Here is a 24,380-nt window from a genome sequence, read left to right on the forward strand (position 1 = left end):
AACCTCAAAATGGGCACTAGTGGGCACAATAAATTATTTCTTAAAATGTTTCTTTGCTATTAGTTCATGCCTATATGTTGAATAGGCATGATACGAACTCAAGCAAAAAAAAATAGGCATTTCGCCTAAAGTTCCAGTCTCGTCACATCACTTGGCTATGCTTTTTGAGTACTGGTTTGGACTAATGAAATGAAAACGCGGAAATACGAACTAAAACACGCGAAATCTAAGAATATAGATAGCGTAGATACAATACCGTCTTCCCAGTGGTATATCTAGAAAGACACATTTTCAACCTTAGCAAAGCCACGCGACAATTTCGCTTGTAAGGAAAGAAAATGGCGGTATTTGTGTGTTTTGGTTCATATTTTCGTGTCTAGTTTCCTCAGGCTCTCAAAGCAGCCAACCCGCACTCAAGACAAGTCGCCATTGTCAATTTGGAATTTCACTTCTCTTCAGTCGTCGTAATAGCGAAGCCTCGTATAGTTCGGACTGAAGCTTGGCTGGTCATCCGCCTTGACATAGTGGAATGGCTGATAATTTTTTTGTACTTATCCTTTCATCTCCTGGTCGTTAAGCGTAAGTTATCAATTAGCAACAATTAATCAACCTCTTCATTTGTTGTGAGCGTCATATGAGCCATCTCTTTTCACCGACTTTCATTGTCTACCTTTAGTCATGTGTTGAGTTGCATAAAGTAGCGATAGATACTCACAACAGCTAACTATGTCGGAATGAAAATAAATTTAAGAGGCGGCGGCCTAAAGAATATTGTTATTTTAGTTTCTAAACAGAATTATGTGTTTCCCAGGATAGGCTACTGAATTCCATATCAGCGCTGCGTGTTGATTCCTAGCATGAAGTAGGCACAGTAGCTTGGGGAATTTGCGCCGAACCTAGCCGCCAATACGCGAATCCATTTGCATGAATCTCCTCCACGCTTGGTTCCACACTGGAGGACGAACGCACGCACAATTTGCATATGCCCAAGGAGCCCCGGCAGTGCGTGGAGGGGGCCGGAGCCGTGTCGCTTCGCAAAGAGGGGGGAAAGTCATTTTTGTACATCCTTCCTTCCTCCACCGCAACGCGTGGTCTTCTAGAGCGGCAGGCTTGCTTCTTTGTATTCACGAGCCCGACGGAGAGGACAGGCAAAACCCCTCGAGGTCAGAAGATGCTTCCGCGTGACCGACGACGATAGCGGGGCTGGGAGCCCGGTCGGGTGGTTGTAAGCGGGAAACTAACACCGTCTCGGTATGAATGCGCAAGACTGGCCGGCCAGCGTTTTTCACCAGTCCAGCGCAACGCTAGATCCTTCTCCCTGTAGCCCAGTCACGCGGACGCATTTTTTTAAGTTTGACGACCCATATCAGAGAGGAGGCTCTCAAGCCGTTGTTTAGTTGTGAAGCTTCCTCTTCTTATGCAGTCGGTGCTGGGCTGTCGCTTGAGTTGAACGGTGGTGAAGCGGGTGCAAGGAAAGGGAGCTCGGGTTTGACCGGAGTAGCCCGGTGCCTGCACCGTTTTTACTTTTCCTTTTTGAGTGCGAGCTCATCGTCACATTCCCACGTCTTCCCCAGCAACCTCTTTCCCTCATCGTTGTAAAAAAAATTAAAAATCGACTACTTCCTTCTAATCTTTTCCACCTTTTGAACTGTGCAGGACCGGGGCCTAATTGAATCTTCCACCAAATTGCACCCGGAATGAAACCCGCCTGAAAAGTTTTGTCTTCTTTTCATCTCGTTGCGTGTATTTTTACGTTTATATGGGAATTCAAAGCGTCCTTTTATGCCAGCCCTTGCAAACGATTGGCCACCCCGTGAAAGTGCCTGCTATTCCAGCCTATGGGACGAAAAAGCCTCCCCCCCCCTTTAACTTTCTGCCTGTATCTATGCCAACGGCACTTCGCACTTTCTCTTGAAGGTGGAAGCGTTCGCAAAACAGGGACGAAAGTAGAAAAAAACATAGACGACACGGTGCTAACTCGCAACTTTTATTTTATTGAAAAGAAACACAAATATATACTTTCAACATCTCACGGGGTGCGTTCATCTCGCCCAAAATAAAACCATAAAAGTCACTTCTTACGGGGATTAAATACATGCGGGTGTACACGTGACAATCGAAGGGTAAGGGCATTAAAACAGCAAAACCATAACATATCAAGAAACCGCTACAATCGCAATGAGTTGCACAGATAAAGATATTCTCGGCTGGAGCAAGACCTCTAGGCAGCTGACCGAGTGGATGTGGAACGTCATACGGCCTACGCTACCTCCAAGGAAGAAAGCAAGAGCAGCGGAAGCGAACGTCGTGTTCCTTGGAGAAGGAAACGTTCCTCGGAGAAGGAAACGTTCCTCACCAACACAAAAACGGTTTGCAGCTCGGGCCAAAGTTCTGCTGTGAGCCTGTCTTGAGTCCGCCAGAAAAGCTGGCGCTGTCCAGGTCTGTCTCGTAGCGCGTTTCGGAAGTGGACCGCCCTCGGTTCCTCACGGAAGCTGTGGACTTGGTTGTACGATCAGGATCGGAAGGTAACCGAAAAAAATTACGCCCATCTTCCCGCGAAGGAACCCATGTGTGATGCGACGCATCGGGGGGTTCAATTGGTGTTTCCGTTGGGTTGATTCTCTAAATCGCGTTAAAGGTGTTGTGAACGCGTATGATGCATTTCCATCACATGCGGGTGTTCCTATACGCGGGACGATGGGCGTAATTGTTGTGTCACACCGCTCACTGAAGGGACCGTCGCTTCCATCACGTCTTATTCGGAAGAATCAAGTCAAGCACGAAGTAGTCAAAGCAAGGTCACGTCAGTGCGAGAGCGAGCGCTTGACTGAACCGCCGCGGCAGGATACCCGCTTTATATTCACAGCGATTGAAGGAGAGGAGACAACGGAGGAGAGTCGCGCATGCGCGCACTTGCGCGCACCGGAGCAGTTAACGCAGCGAAGCACGCGCCAAACAAGCGCGCCAGCTGTGGTATGCTAATGAGCAGGAGTAAGAGTGTTGCACACAGCTCTGGGAGATAAGAACGGAGGAGGGATGCGGACTGACGCCGCGACGACGACGCAGGAGGGACAAGCCCGAGAGCAAGAGATGCGTCGCATCTAAAAAAAAACTTCATAAATGTAAAGGCCTGGTTAATTATGCTGTGAAAAATAACTTGCACCTCATGTCGTCCGATAAGGAAGGTTTCTTTGTTTTGCCCCGGAGAGTACATTCTCGCAAAAAGCTTTTGAAGCTGTAGCGAAGAATTTTGTTCCAGTGGACCTAGAGCCAGCAAAAGGTAAGCAAAAAGCCTTAGCTTTGTTGCATGAGCACAACTTGGAAAGCCTAGCCTCTTCAGTTACGGAGTCGCAAGGCCTTCATTTGGTGATTTTTTTTTTTTCGCAGCAAAAACCGATAAACCTGGTGTTTCTTCTTGTGCAATAGTAACTGAAATAGGCACTTGGCAGCGAGAAGTGTCTGATTTTCTGGAAGAGCATTTGCACAACCTTGCTGTATGCGACCTATTCTTCATCCCGAACTCTGATGAACTTGCTTTTTTAAGCTGTCAAATCCGGGTGCCTGCGATTTCTTCAGTATTGATGTCCAGGGCCTATATTATTCCATGCCGTTTGAAGATCTTATGAAGAGTGTCCGGCTTTGCATCACCGAAAATAATGACGAGATAAAGTTCGTCAGAACTTGTGGTGTGTCTGTCAACACCTTCCTTGAAATACTATCGTTTTATTTGAGGTCCACGTTTGTGGAATGGAAAGGAAAGTTTTATCTACAAAAAACAGGTGTGTGCATAGGGTCTAAAGTTGTCCCTGTTCTTAGCAACATATTTCTAGGAAGGATTGACAGACAAATTGAGAAAAACTTGAGAGAGGTGCCCAGTAAAATTGTCAGATACGTCGACGATTTTCTTCTATTTGTAAAGCCTGATACCCTCGACCAAAAGGTCACTCAGGTTTTGAACCTTTTAAACAGTACGGCTGGGAAGTGAGCTCCACAGTTGAGTTACCAAAGGAACATGAGCTACAGTTTTTGGATCTGAGGCTGTATCGAGAAGAAAAACAAATATGCCGGTCCTACTTCCCGCGTTCAAAGAAGCTCATACTGAACTTTAATTCCGGCCACTCAAAGATCGTTAAAATGGGGATCGGGGTTTCTTGTCTGCGAGCATCCCTCACAAAATCGCGCTCAGAAAAAATATCCAGTAGTTTTGCTAGCCAGCTAGAAAAACTAAATAAGGCTGGTTTTTCGCGATGTGTCATTCGCAAAATAATCCTTAAGTTAATAAAAGGTGCTAAATCAGAGGCGGGGGGGGGGGGGGACGAGAAAAAGGAAATAAGGGTAAAAAACCAGTCGTAATTCCGCAGATGCACAAGATGTCGCACGGGTTAAAAAATGTTGCTAACCGGTATGACGTCGACGAGGTTTCCTGGGCCCCAAACAAACTTACCAAGTTATGCGGCAAAATAGACAAAATGTTATCACGCAGTAAGAAGCCGCTAAGAAAACAAGCATGCCAAGTAAAACATACTTCCCCTTTTGTGCGTTGTGCAACGTTGTTGTTTATTTGATACCGATGACGTGTGGCCACACTTATGTAGGAAAAACTGGGCGATGTTTAAACAAACGTCTGCAAGAACAGAAAAACGGTGAAAAATCAAAGCAGGGCTCCCAACTTTGGGAACACTGCCCCACGCACGAGTGTTCGCCCATTATCTGCGATACCAGAGTTTTGTCACGGCATCGAGATAAAACCACTCGAGAGCTGATAGAAGCATTTCACGTTGAAAGTTCTGGAAATAGATGTGTTAGTGCCCCGTCAATTTTTATGACTGACTAAAATATTTTTATCTGTGCAACTCATTGCGATTGTAGCGGTTTTTGACATGTTATGGTTTCGCTGTTTTAATGCTCTTACCCTTCGATTGTCGCGTGTACACCCGCATGTATTTAATACCCGTAAGAAGTGACTTTTATGGTTTTATTTTGGGTTTGATGAACGCACCACGTGAGATGTTGAAAGTATATATTTCTGTTTCTTTTCAATAAAAAAAAATAGCTGCGAGTTAGTGCCGTGTCGTCTATGTTTTTTTTTTCTATTTTAGTATCTGTTTTGCGAGCGCTTCCACCTTCAAGATGAAAACTACCAACTAGCCCAATTGTCCGTTCTACTGCGCACTTCCTCTTCGGCGTTGACGCTAAGCACACGGGTCGTGCATGATCTGTCCACAGAACTTTCACTGACCTTCTGAGAGCGTACTTGCTAGTGGATTTTCCCTTGCTTTAGATTATCACTTTTTTATGGGGAATGAGCGCATGTCCCACTGAGCGAGGAAGCCGGCGATTGTGTCGCCCCTCTTCACGCATTCCAGGATCGTGGTGACGTATCACAAGAGAAGAGGACAAGATGGCGTTAGTGAGGCGCTGGATGACCATCTTTTGGTGCAAGTCCAAATGGTGTGCAATAATGTGGCAGGTTCGAAAAGGAGTACGCCCATTAGCGGTGACGATAATTAGGTAGGCAGTGAGCGGCGTGGGTAGGAAACGGCTCCTAAGCCTTCTGTTGGCATACCAGCCAACACGCTACCGTACAAACCCTTAAAGGGACAGACAACCGATTTTTGTCGAATATATATACTCAATCCCAAATGAAAGGGCATCACTTAAAGCGCCTTAACAAGAAACGGTATTGCTGATAACGCCCTAGATTTTTTTTAAATCGAAATTTTTCGATCTACAAGCCGTACGTGTCCTTCCAAAAATAATGCTTGCAACCATGACATACAGTAGCGCGGTAACATACTTTTGCCTGTATGCGAAATGAAAAGCGATACTTAAAAACTTGTCCCCACCTAAAAAAAAAGTGGAACGCAGGCTTTCTTATTCCTTTACGTGTTCTTCTTAAGTTCAACAGTCTATTTTGCACAAAGGCGCCATCTGTTGGGATGGGCGATAGGTAGAATCTGGCTTCACGTTGAGGAGGTCGGAAGTTCGATACTCCCCGTTGCGTGTCTTTTTTTTTTTTTTTTTTTTTTGCTGCTGTCGGCGTACTTGGAAACTGAAATCGAATATTCTGGCAGAACAAACGCCCCTCACTCAGGCAGAATCGTCAAAGCACCTTCACTGGATCTGTTTACTGAACGCTGTCATTGATTCTGGGCATGAAGGCTCAGTTAGCCACACTAAGAGAAACCCAGCGGCGGCGGGCGGTGTGTCATAAAAATTTTCAAAATAGTGTTTAAAAATACATATACGATTTAAACCTATACAAATACTTGTGTTAAAAGGTTTTCAATAAGTGAGAAAACTTTCAGCAGTAGCTGTTAGGTTTGCAGGTCACGTGACAGGGACACATATTGTAGTGTCAAGTTTCGACACTACGAACCACCACCCTTCCGATTTCAGAAAGTTTGCTGCCAAATTGAAATTATTTCCCCCAATTCGTTTATAAAGTGCTTGTGGCTCCCGGGCTATATAAAATGCTGGCTTTCATATGAGATAGAGAACATATACGCGACAAAATCGGTTGTCAGTCCCTTTAAGAGTAACCCGCAGGACTTCAATCGCCAAACTTGAAAACATACCCCGCTAAAAAACCGAAAACGTTATTCATAGAGCGGAAAACACAAAGACGCGCTCGGTGGCGTTCAAACGGAGAATAATGCTTTGATATTTACCACTCTAAGGAAAGCTTAGGTCTTCTTGGAGCTCTCTCTCTCTCTCTCTCTCTCTCTCTCTCTCTCTCTCTCTCTCTCTCTATGTGTCTCTCGCTCTGCCTCTTTTTTCAGGGGAGGGTGAGGATTGATATGGGGCAGCGGCGGTCATGTGCCTTAGGTCAGTAGAAACCCAAGCCCACCATACCGTCTTAATGGCGACCGACTTTCTGTCGTACAATGTCGGATTTACACCAAACTAAGGTTGGATATGTACCCGACTCCATATGCAGACAGCTGTCTCGTGCAATCATAAACCCACACTTCACCCCGTCCCATGAGACGCCAAAACACAATAGATGTCTGAAAGCTAAAAAAGACAGCGCTGCAGATAAGAAAGAGGGCGCTGCAGACAAGCGTGCCTCTGGCACCGTTGTCTGCAGCGCCCTCCAGTGCGAGAGATAAGAAGTTGCCCGAGCGCCAGCCACTTGGAGGCGTTCGGATCTTTTCGGCTGCTCGTCGGGCCTTCTCGGAAGCTTTCGTGACCGGTCGTCTGCTCGCCACCCGCCTCGTAGACTCAGTGGCTAAGGCATTGTGCTGCTGAGCACGAGGACGCGGGTTCGATTCCTTGCCACGGCGGCGGCTTTTCTGATGGAGGCGAAAAGCAAAAAAACGTCCGTGTGTGCGAAATTTCGGCGTTCGTTAAAGATCCACAGGTCAAAATTAATCCGGAGGCCTCCACTACGGCGCGCCTCATCGCCTGCGTTACGTCGGCGCGTTAAACGCTACAATCAATCAATCAATCAATCAATCAATCAATCAATCAATCAATCAATCAATCAATCAATCAATCAATCAATCAATCAATCAATCAATCAATCAATCAATCAATCAATCAATCAATCAATCAATCAATCAATCAATCAATCAATCAATCAATCAATCAATCAATCAATCAATCAATCAATCAATCAATCAATCAATCAATCAATCAATCAATCAATCAATCAATCAATCAATCAATCAATCAATCAATCAATCAATCAATCAATCAATCAATCAATCAATCAATCAATCAATCAATCAATCAATCAATCAATCAATCAATCAATCAATCAATCAATCAATCAATCAATCAATCAATCAATCAATCAATCAATCAATCAATCAATCAATCAATCAATCAATCAATCAATCAATCAATCAATCAATCAATCAATCAATCAATCAATCAATCAATCAATCAATCAATCAATCAATCAATCAATCAATCAATCAATCAATCAATCAATCAATCAATCAATCAATCAATCAATCAATCAATCAATCAATCAATCAATCAATCAATCAATCAATCAATCAATCAATCAATCAATCAATCAATCAATCAATCAATCAATCAATCAATCAATCAATCAATCAATCAATCAATCAATCAATCAATCAATCAATCAATCAATCAATCAATCAATCAATCAATCAATCAATCAATCAATCAATCAATCAATCAATCAATCAATCAATCAATCAATCAATCAATCAATCAATCAATCAATCAATCAATCAATCAATCAATCAATCAATCAATCAATCAATCAATCAATCAATCAATCAATCAATCAATCAATCAATCAATCAATCAATCAATCAATCAATCAATCAATCAATCAATCAATCAATCAATCAATCAATCAATCAATCAATCAATCAATCAATCAATCAATCAATCAATCAATCAATCAATCAATCAATCAATCAATCAATCAATCAATCAATCAATCAATCAATCAATCAATCAATCAATCAATCAATCAATCAATCAATCAATCAATCAATCAATCAATCAATCAATCAATCAATCAATCAATCAATCAATCAATCAATCAATCAATCAATCAATCAATCAATCAATCAATCAATCAATCAATCAATCAATCAATCAATCAATCAATCAATCAATCAATCAATCAATCAATCAATCAATCAATCAATCAATCAATCAATCAATCAATCAATCAATCAATCAATCAATCAATCAATCAATCAATCAATCAATCAATCAATCAATCAATCAATCAATCAATCAATCAATCAATCAATCAATCAATCAATCAATCAATCAATCAATCAATCAATCAATCAATCAATCAATCAATCAATCAATCAATCAATCAATCAATCAATCAATCAATCAATCAATCAATCAATCAATCAATCAATCAATCAATCAATCAATCAATCAATCAATCAATCAATCAATCAATCAATCAATCAATCAATCAATCAATCAATCAATCAATCAATCAATCAATCAATCAATCAATCAATCAATCAATCAATCAATCAATCAATCAATCAATCAATCAATCAATCAATCAATCAATCAATCAATCAATCAATCAATCAATCAATCAATCAATCAATCAATCAATCAATCAATCAATCAATCAATCAATCAATCAATCAATCAATCAATCAATCAATCAATCAATCAATCAATCAATCAATCAATCAATCAATCAATCAATCAATCAATCAATCAATCAATCAATCAATCAATCAATCAATCAATCAATCAATCAATCAATCAATCAATCAATCAATCAATCAATCAATCAATCAATCAATCAATCAATCAATCAATCAATCAATCAATCAATCAATCAATCAATCAATCAATCAATCAATCAATCAATCAATCAATCAATCAATCAATCAATCAATCAATCAATCAATCAATCAATCAATCAATCAATCAATCAATCAATCAATCAATCAATCAATCAATCAATCAATCAATCAATCAATCAATCAATCAATCAATCAATCAATCAATCAATCAATCAATCAATCAATCAATCAATCAATCAATCAATCAATCAATCAATCAATCAATCAATCAATCAATCAATCAATCAATCAATCAATCAATCAATCAATCAATCAATCAATCAATCAATCAATCAATCAATCAATCAATCAATCAATCAATCAATCAATCAATCAATCAATCAATCAATCAATCGTCTACTCGCCGTGGCTTGGCCGATTCCGCCAGCTGGTTTAGCGGACGATAATTTGAACAAGGCCGTGCGGAAAAACATTTGCACTCGCCACATCGTAACAATGGGTTCTGGGAAGGTGTTCTGAGTCGGTAACCATCAAGAGAATATATAAAACACTAAACCGAGCTAAATGTGGATTGCAGTAGCCAGTGAACGCGCACATAATTCGGATTTCATGCTAGCATAACAAAAAATAGGATGCAAATGCTCTTTAGAGGGTTGCAACGCCGGTACGCGCAGCTGGCAAGAAAACTTGACATTATTTAAGGTTCCCTGTGATCCTAAACGAGTGAATGCGTGCTCTACAGCAATAGAGAATGCTGCTTCTTACAGTCGGCATTTCTCTGAGAGTGCGGTTGTGCGCAACGAATCTCTTCCGAGTTTGGAGGGAAAGTACTACTGAACGTTGAAGAAGTGCACGCTCGCAAACAATGCAGCGCCGTTCATTCTACCGTTGGCGGCAACCCCAGCTACTCAGTAGTACCAGCAGCGGCAAAAAAAACAAGCATCCGCTGCCGAAACAGCACCCGGAAATACAAGGAAGGCAGATTAATTGCTGGGATGGATTAAACTAGCGGCGAGTACGGTGATGTTTCTTCGTCGTAAATGACGTTGCACAACTTGGGCAAGTTCATGCACGCAGCAGCGGAGGCAGAGCGGTGTTGTCGAAGTCGCTGGCGATTCCCGATGTTCAAAGGAGTTCCCAAGCTGGTCTAAATGAACTTGGGACGCCCGCACTCTTGCAGCTGTTTTAACAATGCGGTGAAATCACGCATTAAGATCGCTTTGTTGGAGCTAACTCACAGGTGACCTTACACAAACAACGTTGCTTTTACTCGCATGCCGCTGGTGCATGTGGACCACCTCCCTCCGGAAAGTCGTTGATGAAGCCACGTGAAGTCCACGACGCTGCGAAGTTACGAGTTCTGCCAAAAGATGACTTTTTAATCGAAGGTCTACGCGCGGCGACACCAACTTTATTTCACAGCTTTTTGGGACGCTGTGTCCCCACCTAAAAGTATATCTTACGCCATGATCTGGACGAGAGTGAGATTGACAGCCATCGCGACAATTGCCTCCTACTGGGAGGACGTGCTCTCTGACGGGCACGAACTCGGTAGGAAAAATCAGTTGTGTCGAAAGCTGCAGCATCACTGCAACAACAGGCAACACAGGTCGCCAACCAATATCTGGAAAAATGCGGTTTATCGTGATCGCCTCAAATGCCTTACTGGGTGCACGGCTGCTCGATCTGCCCCATTTAGTGCGGCCTGCCGATTTGTTTCGCGAACAAAAGAACTAGTGCGAAAGTAGAAGTTGACTCACTGGTCAGGCGGGAAGTGGAGCGCTGCTTATAGGTGAGGAAAGCTCTTTGCACCTGCTCGCAGCGGCTCCTGCGAAGGTGGTATCCTTTCTACTCGGTGACACTTTTACCCTGCTGTAACAGGGTTTAGAGGCGCAAGAAAAACGGGGACACTAGAAGAGAAAAACAAGCAAGAGACAAACGAAGCGCTTCGTTTGTCTTGCTTGTATTTCTCTTCTAGTGTCCGCGTTTTTCTTGCGCCTTTAAATTCTGTGATCATGTCGAACCAACTGGCCCACATCAAGCTGTTGCTAGCCCTGCTGTCTTCCGGTCAGCGTGGTAGTTGGGTATTTCGTGAGACTGCTGTTAGGTTTACTAGTCTGTGGATGAATTACACTGCAGCGATGCCTAAAAAATGTTCGTTCCGTTTTGCAAGTCGAATACCTCGCAAAACCCAGAATTTTTCTACCATGAGCTGCGATGTGCTTTATGGAAGGCTGTTGATTGTAGGGTTTAACGCACCGACGCAACGCAGGCGATGAGGCGCGCCGTACTGGAGGGCTCCGGATTAATTTTGACCACCTGGGGATCTTTAACGTGCGCCGAAATCTGGAACGCACGGGCTTTTTCGATTTCCTCCTCTATATGAAATGCAGCCACCGGGGCCTGGATCGAACCCACGTCTTTGGGCTCAGCTGCGCAATCCCTTAGCCACTGAGAGGCCCCGGAGGATGCCACGGAACTTATGAAACCTTGGGCAGAAAGAAGGCCGAACTATCAGTAGCAGTTGCTTAAATAAGGTGGCATAGCCGACATTCTTGTTGGAGGTTAGATTACGGGATAACCAACGCATATGGGGGAGAATTGGCTTGGTAAGACCCATCTGATATGAAGATGAGTGAAGTCGTGGTGCCGCGTAAATTGCTGCACGAACAAGCGGCGGCCATGCAGAACAGATCATGTTTATATATTGGTGTTTCTTGTTGCCTTTTTTTTTGTTACGATCAGGTAAGTCAGTCTGGTAAAGACAAAGGCCGAGACGAGAAAAATGGTTTAGAAGGACTTGTTGTTGGGCGTGTTGGTGCATATTCTCAAGCGGGGTAAACTACGCTAAGGAAGACGCCAGACAGAGAGATGTACACAAGGGCAGGTGCAGACTTGCAACTAAGTTTATTCCACGCAGAAACACACGTAAATACAGACGGGCAAATCATTGCGCACGCGCGCAAAAAAAAAAAAAAATCGGATACACTACTCCAACCCAGCAATCAACGTAGGAATTGGTGTGCTTCTTTCCGCACCCTTTCCGCCTATTGTTACCTGTTTCAATGCACGAACACATCCCCGCGAGATTAACAGGGGCCGAAAACGCCCCTTCTCCGCCATATAGGGGTAATAATAGGCGGCAAGGGTGCGGAAAGAAGCACACCATTTCCTACGTTTGTTTTTATTGCACCATTTTCCCCCAGGGTTTCGATTCCTTTGATGCCCTGGGGCAAAATGGCACAATAAAAAAATTCCTACGCTGATTGCTGTGTTGAAGTAGTGTATCAGATTCCCCTTCCATGCGGAAAAGTTTACGTCGGACAGACTGACAGATGCGTAAACGTGAGGTTGCGTGTACCCGAACTTTCAAGTAAGAATCGCGCAAGCGGACATCTCCCTAATCACTGCTTTACGTGCATGTGTTCAGGCAAGTTAAGATGATGTGTAGGTGCAAGGATAGCCGGGCAAGAGAGATTCGCGAGGCTTAGCAGGAAAAAGGGTAATGACTGTGTAAGCGATACGTCAGTTGTTCTGCACAACAATGAGGTGGTGTTTATCGATGAGCGTTTGTAAAAATGCTCACCACAAGTGGTTATACATGTGTTTATGTCTGGTTGTTTTTTTTTTTTTTTGCGCGTACGCAATAATTTGCCCGTCTGTATTTACGTGCGTTTCTGCATGGAATAAACTTAGTTGCAAGTCTGCGCCTGTCCTTGTGTGTGGCGTCTGTCCTTGCCCTCTCTGTGTGGCGTCTTCCTTAGCTTCCTTAGCGCAGTTTATCCTGTTTGAGAATATCCACTAACTCGCCCAACAACAAGTTTTTCTAAACCATTTGTCTTGTCTCGGTCTTTGTCTTTTCCAGAATGACTTACCTGATTATAACCAAAAAAACGACAGACAACAAAAAAACACACCATTATACAAACATAAACTGTTCTGCGTGGCCGCCGCTTGTTCGTGAAGTTCTTTACGCGGCACCACGGCTTCACTAATCTTCATATCAGATGGGTCTTACCAAGCTAATTCTAGCCAATCTGCGTTGGTTATACCGGAATCTAACCTAGAACAAACATGTCGGCTATGCCACCTTATTTCAGCAGCTGCTGCTCATAGTTTGGCCTTATTTCTGCCCAAGGTTTCATAAGTTCTGTGGCATCCTCCGGGGCCTCTCAGTGGCTAAGGGATTGCGCGGCTGAGCCCAAGGACGTGGGTTCGATCCAGGCCGCGGTGGCTGTATTTCATATAGAGGAGGAAAGCGAAAATGCCCGTGCGTTCGAGATTTCGGCGCACGTTAAAGATCCCCAGGTGGTCAAAATGAATCTAGAGCCCTCCTTTTCCACGTGCCTCACAGCCCAAATGTAACTTCGGTGCGTTCGACTCCTTAACCAATCAATATACCCTACGACAGTTTCTCAAATCTGGCTACTTCTCCCGGACTAGCAAGCTGCATTCGAATTCTTGCCAAGATATTCTTGGCAAGTATATTCTTGCCAAGATGCTGCATGGGAAAGTCTAACAATTGGCGTCATGTCTTCAGATGACTTGCTCTTCAGAAGTCGCCCATGGCCAACACCAAGCCTGCAGAGAGCCCACTTGTCCCCGTAACACGCTTTTAGTGTCAAGCCACCTTTTCGGCTCTTATTAGTCACGATGGTGTTTTTGAATGTGCAAACTCTGTAGTGTATCAGCACTGTATATTTTGTACATCGATTAGACTGTATTCTGTCTATCTTTATGCCTCGTACTTCTTTCGTATAATCCCTCTCCATGTCCTTCCTTATATACTCAACGCGTATACTTATGTAAAATTGTGAAATGTCAGCGCCAAATTGTTTCTGTTTGCGTTTTCTGTGTATACGTTGTGTATTTGACGCACAAATATTAATCTCTGTCCACATTTACTTGTAATTACCCTAGAAGGGTTTCCGGTGCTTCTATTAGGCGCCAACCTCTCTTTATTTTTTCGCCATAAAAAAAACACCGATAAAATTAATATACTCACAAGCAAAGCATCAAAGCACTCCCCGTACTCATTACCATGAGCGAATTGGCCGGAAGGCTGCAGAGAACGAGCATGCCCAATACGGTAGAGGAACTAGGGAACGGCTACTTTTTCACCCAGAGGGCGAGATTAGCCATGACTCATGCGGGAAGAAACGCCAGCCATAGACAGGGCGGAACTTCGCCACTGGAAAACCAGCCTTAAAGGGGTCCGAAACACGCTTCCGAGAGTTGCAGTTTTACGGGTTCAATCGCTAGAGTACACCTTCACGACAACGTGTACCAAATAGAGAGCCCACTTCCGACTTCGTCCTCTACGCAACAATATGCACCCCGTTCGATCACATGGGCCGATTGGAAGTGAGAGCTAAAATTTTGATTGATTGATTGACTGATTGATCGTTTGATTGATTGATTGATTGATTGATTGATTGATTGATTGATTGATTGATTGATTGATTGATTGATTGATTGATTGATTGATTGATTGATTGTGCGTCTGAGCTTTGCAGCGCGTCGTAGTGGAGAGCTCGGAATTAATTGTGGCCATCCAGGGATCTTTAACGCGTGCTGAAATCTCGACACACGCTCGTTTTCGCTTTTCGCTACCATCGGAAAGGAAGGAAGGAAGGGTGTAGAAAGAAGGCAGGAAAGTTAACCTGGCTAGAGCCTAGTTTGCTATCCTGCACGTGGGAAAGGGAAAATAGGCAAAAAAGAGAAAAGAAAGAATGAAGAGAAGTTGGAGTAGACACGTATGCCCAGCGCTGAAGCACTGACACTGATAGACACTGGAGGCGTTCAGTCTATAGTCTGGTGTTTACGTTCGTCGCCCTTAGAAAGCGTAAAAGTTGCTTAGTCGCCTTCTGAGCGGATGACGGAGAGGGCCAGTAGCGCATAATCTTCTCCTCCGTAAACGGCCGCCGAGAGTCCAGGTTCCTCAGCGCTGACGACAGCTTTTTTCTTTCAGCCGAGTAGCATGGGCACTCGCATAAAACGTGCCGGATCGTCTCCGGCGTGCCACACGTTTCGCACTCCTCACTTGCTGCCATTCCTGATTGATTGATTGATTGATTGATTGATTGATTGATTGATTGATTGATTGATTGATTGATTGATTGATTGATTGATTGATTGATTGATTGATTGATTGATTGATTGATTGATTGATTGATTGATTGATTGATTGATTGATTGATTGATTGATTGATTGATTGATTGATTGATTGATTGTGCGTCTGAGCTTTGCAGCGCGTCGTAGTGGAGAGCTCGGAATTAATTGTGGCCATCCAGGGATCTTTAACGCGTGCTGAAATCTCGACACACGCTCGTTTTCGCTTTTCGCTACCATCGGAAAGGAAGGAAGGAAGGGTGTAGAAAGAAGGCAGGAAAGTTAACCTGGCTAGAGCCTAGTTTGCTATCCTGCACGTGGGAAAGGGAAAATAGGCAAAAAAGAGAAAAGAAAGAATGAAGAGAAGTTGGAGTAGACACGTATGCCCAGCGCTGAAGCACTGACACTGATAGACACTGGAGGCGTTCAGTCTATAGTCTGGTGTTTACGTTCGTCGCCCTTAGAAAGCGTAAAAGTTGCTTAGTCGCCTTCTGAGCGGATGACGAAGAGGGCCAGTAGCGCATAATCTTCTCCTCCGTAAACGGCCCCCGAGAGTCCAGGTTCCTCAGCGCTGACGACAGCTTTTTTCTTTCAGCCGAGTAGCATGGGCACTCGCATAAAACGTGCCGGATCGTCTCCGGCGTGCCACACGTTTCGCACTCCTCACTTGCTGCCATTCCTGATTGATTGATTGATTGATTGATTGATTGATTGATTGATTGATTGATTGATTGATTGATTGATTGATTGATTGATTGATTGATTGATTGATTGATTGATTGATTGATTGATTGATTGATTGATTGATTGATTGATTGATTGATTGTAGGGTTTAAAACGCCGACGCAATGCAGGCGATGAGGCGCGCCGTAGTGGAGGGCTCCGGATTAATTTTGACCACCTGGGGATCTTTAACGTGCGCCGCTTGCTGCCATTCCTATTGTGTATGAATAAGCATTTGTGAGAGCCACCCCCAGCCAGAGACGGCAAAGAAGAGTTGCGTCAGACCGCAGGAGGCTTAGTGGAAGGGGACGCTGCAGGTGCGGGTCAAGGAACCAATGCGTGCACATGTGAATTCATCTCGATGCCATAGGGAGATTGCTGTTTCCCGGGCAAGTATGCGGAGGGCCCTAGCTGCGTCCGTCCTAGACAGTGGGATGAGCACAGTCGCCGCTGTTTGATGCGCCAGCCGGGCGGCAGCGTCCGCACTGTCGTTACCGACTATGCCGCAGTGGCTGGGAAACCACTGCAGGGTGACATCATGACCCGCCTGGGTAGCATGGTTGTACACCATTCTTATTTCTGTCAGGAGCTGTTCGTGAGGTCCCCGGCACAGGGGTGACTGGAGTGACTGAAGTGCAGCCTTCGAGTCACAGAAGATAGCCCATCTGCGGCACGAACTTTGCTCGATGGTGCGAAGAGCGCAACGGATGGCCGTAAGTTCTGTAGCTGTGGAGGTTGTAGGATTGGCTATCTTGAATTGGCTGGACAGTGACATTTGTGGAATAACAACAGCACCGGCAGAACCCGACGATGTTACCGAGCCATCGGTGTATACATGAGTTCGGTCATTGTTTGTCTCGTGCAGGTATGACAAAGTTAGCTGTTGCAGGGCTGGTATGGGAAGATCACGTTTTTTCTTTACTCCTGGAATATCCAGGCACACTCGGGGCTGCATCACACACCACAGTGGAAGGAGTGGTCGCATCGCTGGCGTATAGTTCGACGGAATGCTGGTGTTGTGGGAAGCTACTACCCTTGCGAACGACGCCCGAAGACGGGTCACTGGTATTCCATCGAGGTGATGATCAGGTAGACGGGCGAGGTGTCTGATATGTGTCCTGAGTATTTCAACTTCCACAAAGGTTGTCAAAGGGTGATTCCGAGCCAGCGCAATGGTCGCTGCTGTAGACGTACATCATGGCAGGCCAAGACAGGTTCGCAGGGCCTGAGCTTGTATACCCTGAAGTGACGGAGTAGTTGTGCGGCACGCTCCAGAAAGGACAGGAGCACTGTACCGTAGACAGCCCAAGAACAGCGCTTTGTATAGCTGTAGCATTGACTTCATTGGTGCTCCCCACGTCTTGCCGCTGATGAGTTGGAGAACATATGCACCACTGCAGAGAGCCTCTTCTTTATAACGTTTACGTGAGCGCTCCAAGAAAGGCCTCTGTCGACAACTATGCCGAGAAACTTGTGATTTCTCACATAAGACACCCTTTCGCCATTAATATACAAAAGGTACGCATACATAGGCGTTCGTGTAAACGGAAGCACGGCGCATTTGCTGCTGGACATTTCCAACCCTTGTCCGTGTAGATAGGAGGTCGTCAAGTCTGCGGCATTTTGCAGTCGGGCGCACACATGCCGACGAGTCACGCCATCTGCCCAAACACATATATCGTCGGGGTATATCGACACGTGAACCCTCCTTGGAAGGCAAGAAGTCAGGCCAATTAGCGTAAGGTTGAACAGTGTAGGGCTCAGGACGCCTCCTTGGGGAACACCATGGTGGGTATAGTGAGCTGATGTCGGTCCATCGGCAGTCATAACAAAGAATGACCTTCCTGTTAGGTAGTTCCGTATCTACTGGTAGACCCGGCCACCGACACCCACAGCCTGTAGTACTTTAGGAATCGCATCGTGCTCCACGTTATCATAGGCCCCTTTAACGTCGAGGAACAACGCAGCACACATGCGCTTCGCACTTTTCCGCTGCTGCACAAAAGTAACCAAATCAATAACACAGTCAATAGATGAGCGTCCATGACGGAATCCAGACATGAAATCAGGGCAGACAATGTAATGCTCCAGGAACCACTCCAGACGTACAAGAATGATTCGCTCCCTCAGCTTTCCAATGCAACTCGCCAGTGAAATTGGACGGTAGGCCATTGGATCCAGCATAGATTTTCCGGGCTTCAGGAGGGGGACGCGGCGGCTGGACTTCCATTTTTGTGGCACGGAACCATCACACCACAGGTCGTTGAAATATTCCAACAAGGCTTGTTGGGCATCCTTGCCAAGGTGACGCAGAGCAGCATATGTGACTCCATCAGGCCCAGGAGACGAAGATTGCTTGCACGCAGCCAATGCCGCCTGGAGTTTTTCCATGCAGAATGGGACGTCCATCCTTGAATCCCGCGACGCAGGGATGTCACTGGCGATCAGTAGTCCAGAAGGGCCTGTTCCACTGGCTATCCTCACACAGAAGTCCTCGGCCACTTCGAGCTCTCGGCAGTTCTGGTGAATAGCCGGGGCCTTAAATTGGGAGCGCTGCTGTACGGGAGTCATTAGCCCTTGCACAGTTTTCCATATCCTCGACAAAGGCTTGCGAGGGTCGAGCGAGTCACAAAAAGATTTCCAACGTTGTGCTTGCACTTGGGCAATGCGTCGCTGGATCTTCTTTTGCGTTCGTCTGCGAATTCTCAAATATTCGAGACATTTCGTTCGCCGGTATCTGCGTCCGGCGCGGCGACGAACAGCACGAAGTTGCCCCAGCTCCACGTCAAACTCGGTCACTTTTGGAGACAGCCGGACGGAACGCTTGTGCTTGGAGTGTGATTCCAATGGCGGACTCTAGATTTTCAAGGTCATCGCTCCGGCAAATTTCTTCCATTCTTGATTTGAACTTGGATCAATCGGTCACCCGAATAATATTAGGATCGAAAGGACTTCGTAAGCCATTTATATTTAAATAGGTCGGAATGTGGTCGCTTCCACGAGTTTCTATGTCTGGGAACCACTGTACACGACCCGATAAACATCGTGACACAAACTTCAAGTCTAAACAACTGCCATAGTTCATTCCACGTAAGTAAGTGGGGCTTCCGTCGTTTAGGAGGCACAACCCATGGTCTGAGGAAAAAGCTACTAGGCTCCGACCTCGCATGTTGGTGTTTGGGCTTCCCCAAAGCATGCGGTGTGCATTGAAATCACCGGTAATTACCCATGGACCCGTTGTTGTGCTTAGTATGTCATCCAGCATCTTTCGTTGAAAGCGAGATGTCGGGTGTATGTATGCACCCACAAGAGTGAAAGTGAGCTGGCGCTTTCTGATGGTGAGACAGACGTACTCATTGCCCCTATAGGGTTGCACAAAATGGTGAACGTAGGACAGTTCCCGCCTGATGAAGACAGCGACTTTGCTGGGCTCCCCGAGTGTGGCTGATAAAAAAAGTTCATAGCCAGATATCCGAATAGGTTTAGATACGTTCGGTTCACAGATGACTATTATAGGAATACATTTCATAAAGACAAACTGGCGAAGATCAGAAATACGCGACAATAGCCCTCTGGCGTTCCACTGAAAAATGGAAGCCTCTTTGATATCCGCACTCAATAAACGTACGTTCGCCATGGTCCTTGCTTATCCGAGGCTTGCAAAACTGGAGGCCTCCAGCATTTGAAGTTCACTCAACGCAGATGGTGTATTCAGACTGGTGAGCAATGTGCGAAAGGCATTCATGAGGGACCTCAGGACCGCGACGACTTGCCGATCTGAAGACGTAGCAGGGGCGGGAGAGCTCGTGACTGTCTTCTGCACTGAGCGTTGGGGCTCAGAAGGTAGGTAGGTATAACTTTATTTGACAAGAGTAGCTGCCTCAAGGCGGCCGCCGAGAGAAGGAACAATCGGCGACAGTGGGGGCCACGCGTCGACCGGCGAGGCTTGTTGTACCTCGTCGCGACACCTCAGCGAATCCTGCGGGGCCGGAGGCGGAGGAGGCAGCGGAGGTGGCGGCCGCCGCGGGGGTAGCGGTGGTGGAAGTAGTTGTTGCACTAGTGGCGGAGCCGCTTGCGTGGAAGCGTACGATAGAGAATGGCCAGCCTTCTTTGAAGACCTCCGGCGTCGAGACCGGTGACGCCACCGCTGTCATACCATCGCGGCAGCCTCCTTGTGTGTGGAGTGGTCCCTCACCATCTGCTTCAAGACAGCGACCTCCCTCTTCATACGTGGACACTTCTTCGATGAGGCATCGTGAGGTCCCTCACAGTTGGCGCACTTCAGGGTATCTTCACTGCACTCGCTAGCCTTGTGGGGCCCAGCGCATCATGGACATACAGTGGCGCTGCCGCAGACTGCAGCGACATGGCCAATCTTCATGCACTTGTAACACTGGAGGGGTTTCGGCACATAAGGTCGGACACGATGACGGAAATGACCCACCTTAACATGGGCGGGAAGGCTGTCGCCCTTGTAAACAATCTTCAGGCACCTTGACGTACCAATGTGGCTTACTTGTCTGATGACGACACCTTCATCCGCAGGTTTGATCAGGATTGGCAGGTCCTTCTCCGGGATAGACGTATCGATGTCATAAATGACGCCTATAGTCGTGTCTCCATACGGGGTGGCATGGGCTCGCACTTTTATGTCGTGCAGTGACGTAATCTTCCGCAAAACCTCCAGTGCACTCCAATGCTCCACGTCGATGGCCAAGATGTTCCATCGGGAATTTATCCTCACGTCCTTGATTTCACCTGGCACAGTAGCTTCGAGGAAAGCGGAGACTGCTTGCTTGTTGAGCAGCCTCAAGTTGTCCGTCTTGGCCTCTGGTACGAACAGTATCGTGTGCAGAGGGTGCTTAGGCACGGGCTACACAGTCGAGGTGCTCGATCGCGAAGAAGCCGTGAGGAGCCTTCTTTTCGCCTTTTTCCCCAGGTACAGCTGAAACACATTGTCGGAGTCCTCGTCACTGGGCGCCGAGTAGAACTCGGTGTCCTCGCTGTCCGCGTCAGCTGGGGGGCTGGCGCGCTTCCCGGACGAGGTACCCACCGGTGGATCGACGTCGCGCGGTTCCTCCGGGGGATCCCCGTCCATCACCCCTAAAAAAACCGGTGTCCTGTAGGTTTAGCGTGAAAAAAGCGCAAAATATCGCAGGAGAAACAAGCAGCGTCCCACAAGAGGCACTTCGTTGTCGTCGTCCTATAAGATAAGAGCTAAAGCTTTTAACAAGACACACGGCACATAACTCAACATCATCTACACTGACGCAGCCACACTCCCTTGGTCAATGGACAAAAATGAAGTGGTGGCCATCAAGCGAAACCTCGGCACCAGCGCTACTGTTTTACTAAACAAGTGCAGGAATTAGCCATCGCACTAGCGCTCGCGAAGACCACAACCCGCAAAATTTTCACGGGCTATAAAAAGCCTGCTAAAGCCACCAGTCCGGATGAGCGGCCCCCCTGGCACAGCGGGCACTGTCAAATCGACCCCCAAAATAGAAGAGCAAAAATCATGGGGACGCCTGCGTACGTCAGCATGGGGGACAACGAATTCCTTCGTCCACAGCATCACGAACTAACAATGCGGAAAAATTGCGCCACCTGGTATTATAAGTTTTTAAATGCGGCATACTTTATTTGCCCCTGATGTGTTTGAATAACAGGTCGCAGAGCCCCGGCTTCTGTCTACGCCCGATACTTCGGCATAAATTATGTTGGCGGCTTTTTCCAACACAACAATTGTGCGCACATGCTCGCAGACCGCTCCTAAAGGACGGGTACAGCGGGCGTGACATTTCGTTGTTTTGTTAAAAGCACGCACCGGGTACACAACTTTTACTGGGAAGATTCGTAAAACATCTCGTTAGTGTTTGACTACCACGTTTCACTTTTGCCGCACTAAACCACAAGTGGCATTTTCAAAGCAATTTCTCTTACTGCCCCTTTAAAGCGTGCTTTGTCTGTAAGGCTTGGCCACTGGCACAAGAAGAAAACTTGCAGGATGGTCTACAGCCGTGTTCCCCACAAGAGCTGCGCTTGCTACCACGAACAAGCAGTCGTCCGTTAATGGTCGCAGTTTCAACCCTTGCGGATAAAGGACATGGAGGGAGGGAGGATAAAGTGAACAGTGGGGAAGGGAACTCTATTAGTTCTAACAGAACTGCCCCACAACTGGGTCGCAGACCCGACCGCGCCATACGAAATGATCGCTGGCATATTTTTCGAAACTCGTCCTGGTTGTGAGGGCCGGTGCAGGCGTGCCTGCACGTTCTCGTTCACGTGAGTGGGTGAGTGAGTGGGTGAGGGAGTGAGTGAGGGAGTTTGCTTGTTTGTTAGTGAGTTTGTTTATTAGTGAGTAGGGAGTGAGTGAGTTAGTGGGTGAGTGAGTTAGTGAGTGGATGAGTGGGTGAGGGAATGAGCGAGTGAGTAAGTGATTGTGTGAGTGAGTTTGTTAGTGAGTTTGTTTGTTAGTGAGTTAGTTTCCTAGTTATTGAGTTAGTTTGTTAGTGAGTTGGTTTGTTAGGTAGTTTGTTAGTTTTTTAGTTAATACCTTTACGGTACCTCTCCCTATAACTCTACAGAAACTTAGTAAATGGTGTACAGAGTGATAGTAGGATGTGGAAGATTTTCTCTTTTGACGGCGACATCCTAGTATATTTAAAATTAAGGAAATAGCACTTGTTGAATTAGACGAATGGACAGACAAATGGACGCAGGAAATCGCGTGCGGATCACGTGCATTAAGGAATAAATGAATTTTTGCCGTAAGACGAGCCTTAATAAAGCATATATCTCTCTATAACCGCCTCGAACGACTATTGCGTCAGTGCGACTAAAGTACCGGCAAGGTGGCAGCTATCAATTTGCGGAGAGCAAATGCCCGACTTTCGCTTTGCGAGGCGAAGAAAAAGTAGGCACAAAGTAAACAAACAAACCAATCACAGAACCTCAAATAGAGCTGGCATTTCTCGCCGTAATGAAAAATTGCCTAATTTAAAGCGCTTCCACCACGACTTCGGGATTTATTTTCAACTGTTCTTTATTTATAAACCTTTTGCCTCAAAAGCCTAATATAGATATGTTCCCGATACTTGCGGGAAATGAAAACGGCTACCTGTCCCCCTTCAGGCAATTTCTGCGCCGAATGAAGTTATAGCCTCCATATATAAAATTAAAAGCTAATCGCACGCCGTGTGAGGCCGACACAAAAAGACGCGCAGAGGGAGACCAAAAGGTAGTGGAATATGCCATTAAGAAAAAAAGACAGAAATGGAGAAATTAGAAATTCGTTTTATTCTTTGTGCGGCGGTGGGAATTTCGGCTCGTTTGTTTCCAGTCGAACTGGGGCCCCCGGGGCATCGCGTGCAGCTCAGCGGATGAGATTTTTGACGTTTTCAGCACGCAGCCGGTGAAGGAACAAAGAGCATAGACGAGGCAGACTGGCGCAGCGGGAAAATGATGTTGGCGTTGGCCGGGGCATGCTGGCAAGGCAAAGGAAGTAGCGCTCAGCGCAGTTTCTTTTTTTTGACTCGGGGTATACGTTGCACTCGTTCCGTCTCGGCAAAGGTCGGTATACACTGCGGCGATGTCTCAACGCGGCGTCGTGCATACCAAACGGAGAGCAGATGGATATTGCCTTTGGTTTGCGCACGAGTGAACGAGCGGGCTAGGTGAAAAGCGAGGGAACGAGCTGTCGCTCAGCGCAGTCACTGTGCCACCCTAAGCGCGGCGGTGCGAATGAACGTTTTACCCCTCCGGCTTTTTCAAATCTGTGCGCGGCTGAATTCTGCGCGCAAGACCCCGTGGAAACGCTTTCAGAATGTCGCTCCAACCGCACGGGGCCGCAGCCCAAGAAGAGGGGTGCCGGAATGCCACACGTGCCCGGGCTTAAGCGACGGTGGTCGCAATAGAAAGTGGGAGCTTGGAGCCGCGCGTTTGGGAAAGGAAAACAGCACGAAGTTTGAACCTTGGCCCTCCCGCTCATAACCTCCGACCCGTTTTCTCTTCGCCCTAACAGTCCACTTGCGTTTTCCTGCCTTTTTTAAATTCACGTCAAATAAAAACAACAACAACAGAAAGAAAGCTGGTAGATGTCCTATAGGGGAGACATTTTCCCGCAGCGTGTCCACAGTGCGTGCGCTCCTCGGATATCTGCATTCTCACCAACGCGCGCTTGACACAATGCATATATGCTCGCCTAGCAGCACCGCTTTCCGCACGCACACACGAATTGTCTCTCTGCTGGGCTGCGGCTGACAGCC

General features: G+C 46.2%; 1 long non-coding RNA gene across 2 annotated transcripts in view; it reads right to left on the minus strand.

Annotated features, from left to right (window-relative positions):
* The window catches only part of LOC144180284 (uncharacterized), a 64,763-nt gene that overhangs the window by 17,179 nt on the left and 23,204 nt on the right, over positions 1 to 24,380 (minus strand). The window contains exon 3 of one of the 2 annotated variants that reach the window (XR_013324364.1): positions 23,436 to 23,600. The exons of the other annotated variant lie outside the window; for it this stretch is intronic. This is a non-coding gene — a long non-coding RNA (uncharacterized LOC144180284). Of the gene's footprint in view, positions 1 to 23,435; positions 23,601 to 24,380 lie in introns of those variants that run through there. 2 annotated transcript variants of the gene reach the window in all.

This window comes from Haemaphysalis longicornis, unplaced genomic scaffold, assembly GCF_048455015.1.
Source record: "Haemaphysalis longicornis isolate Haplotype H1 unplaced genomic scaffold, Haemaphysalis longicornis Haplotype H1 scaffold_4, whole genome shotgun sequence".
NCBI lineage: Eukaryota > Metazoa > Arthropoda > Arachnida > Ixodida > Ixodidae > Haemaphysalis > Haemaphysalis longicornis.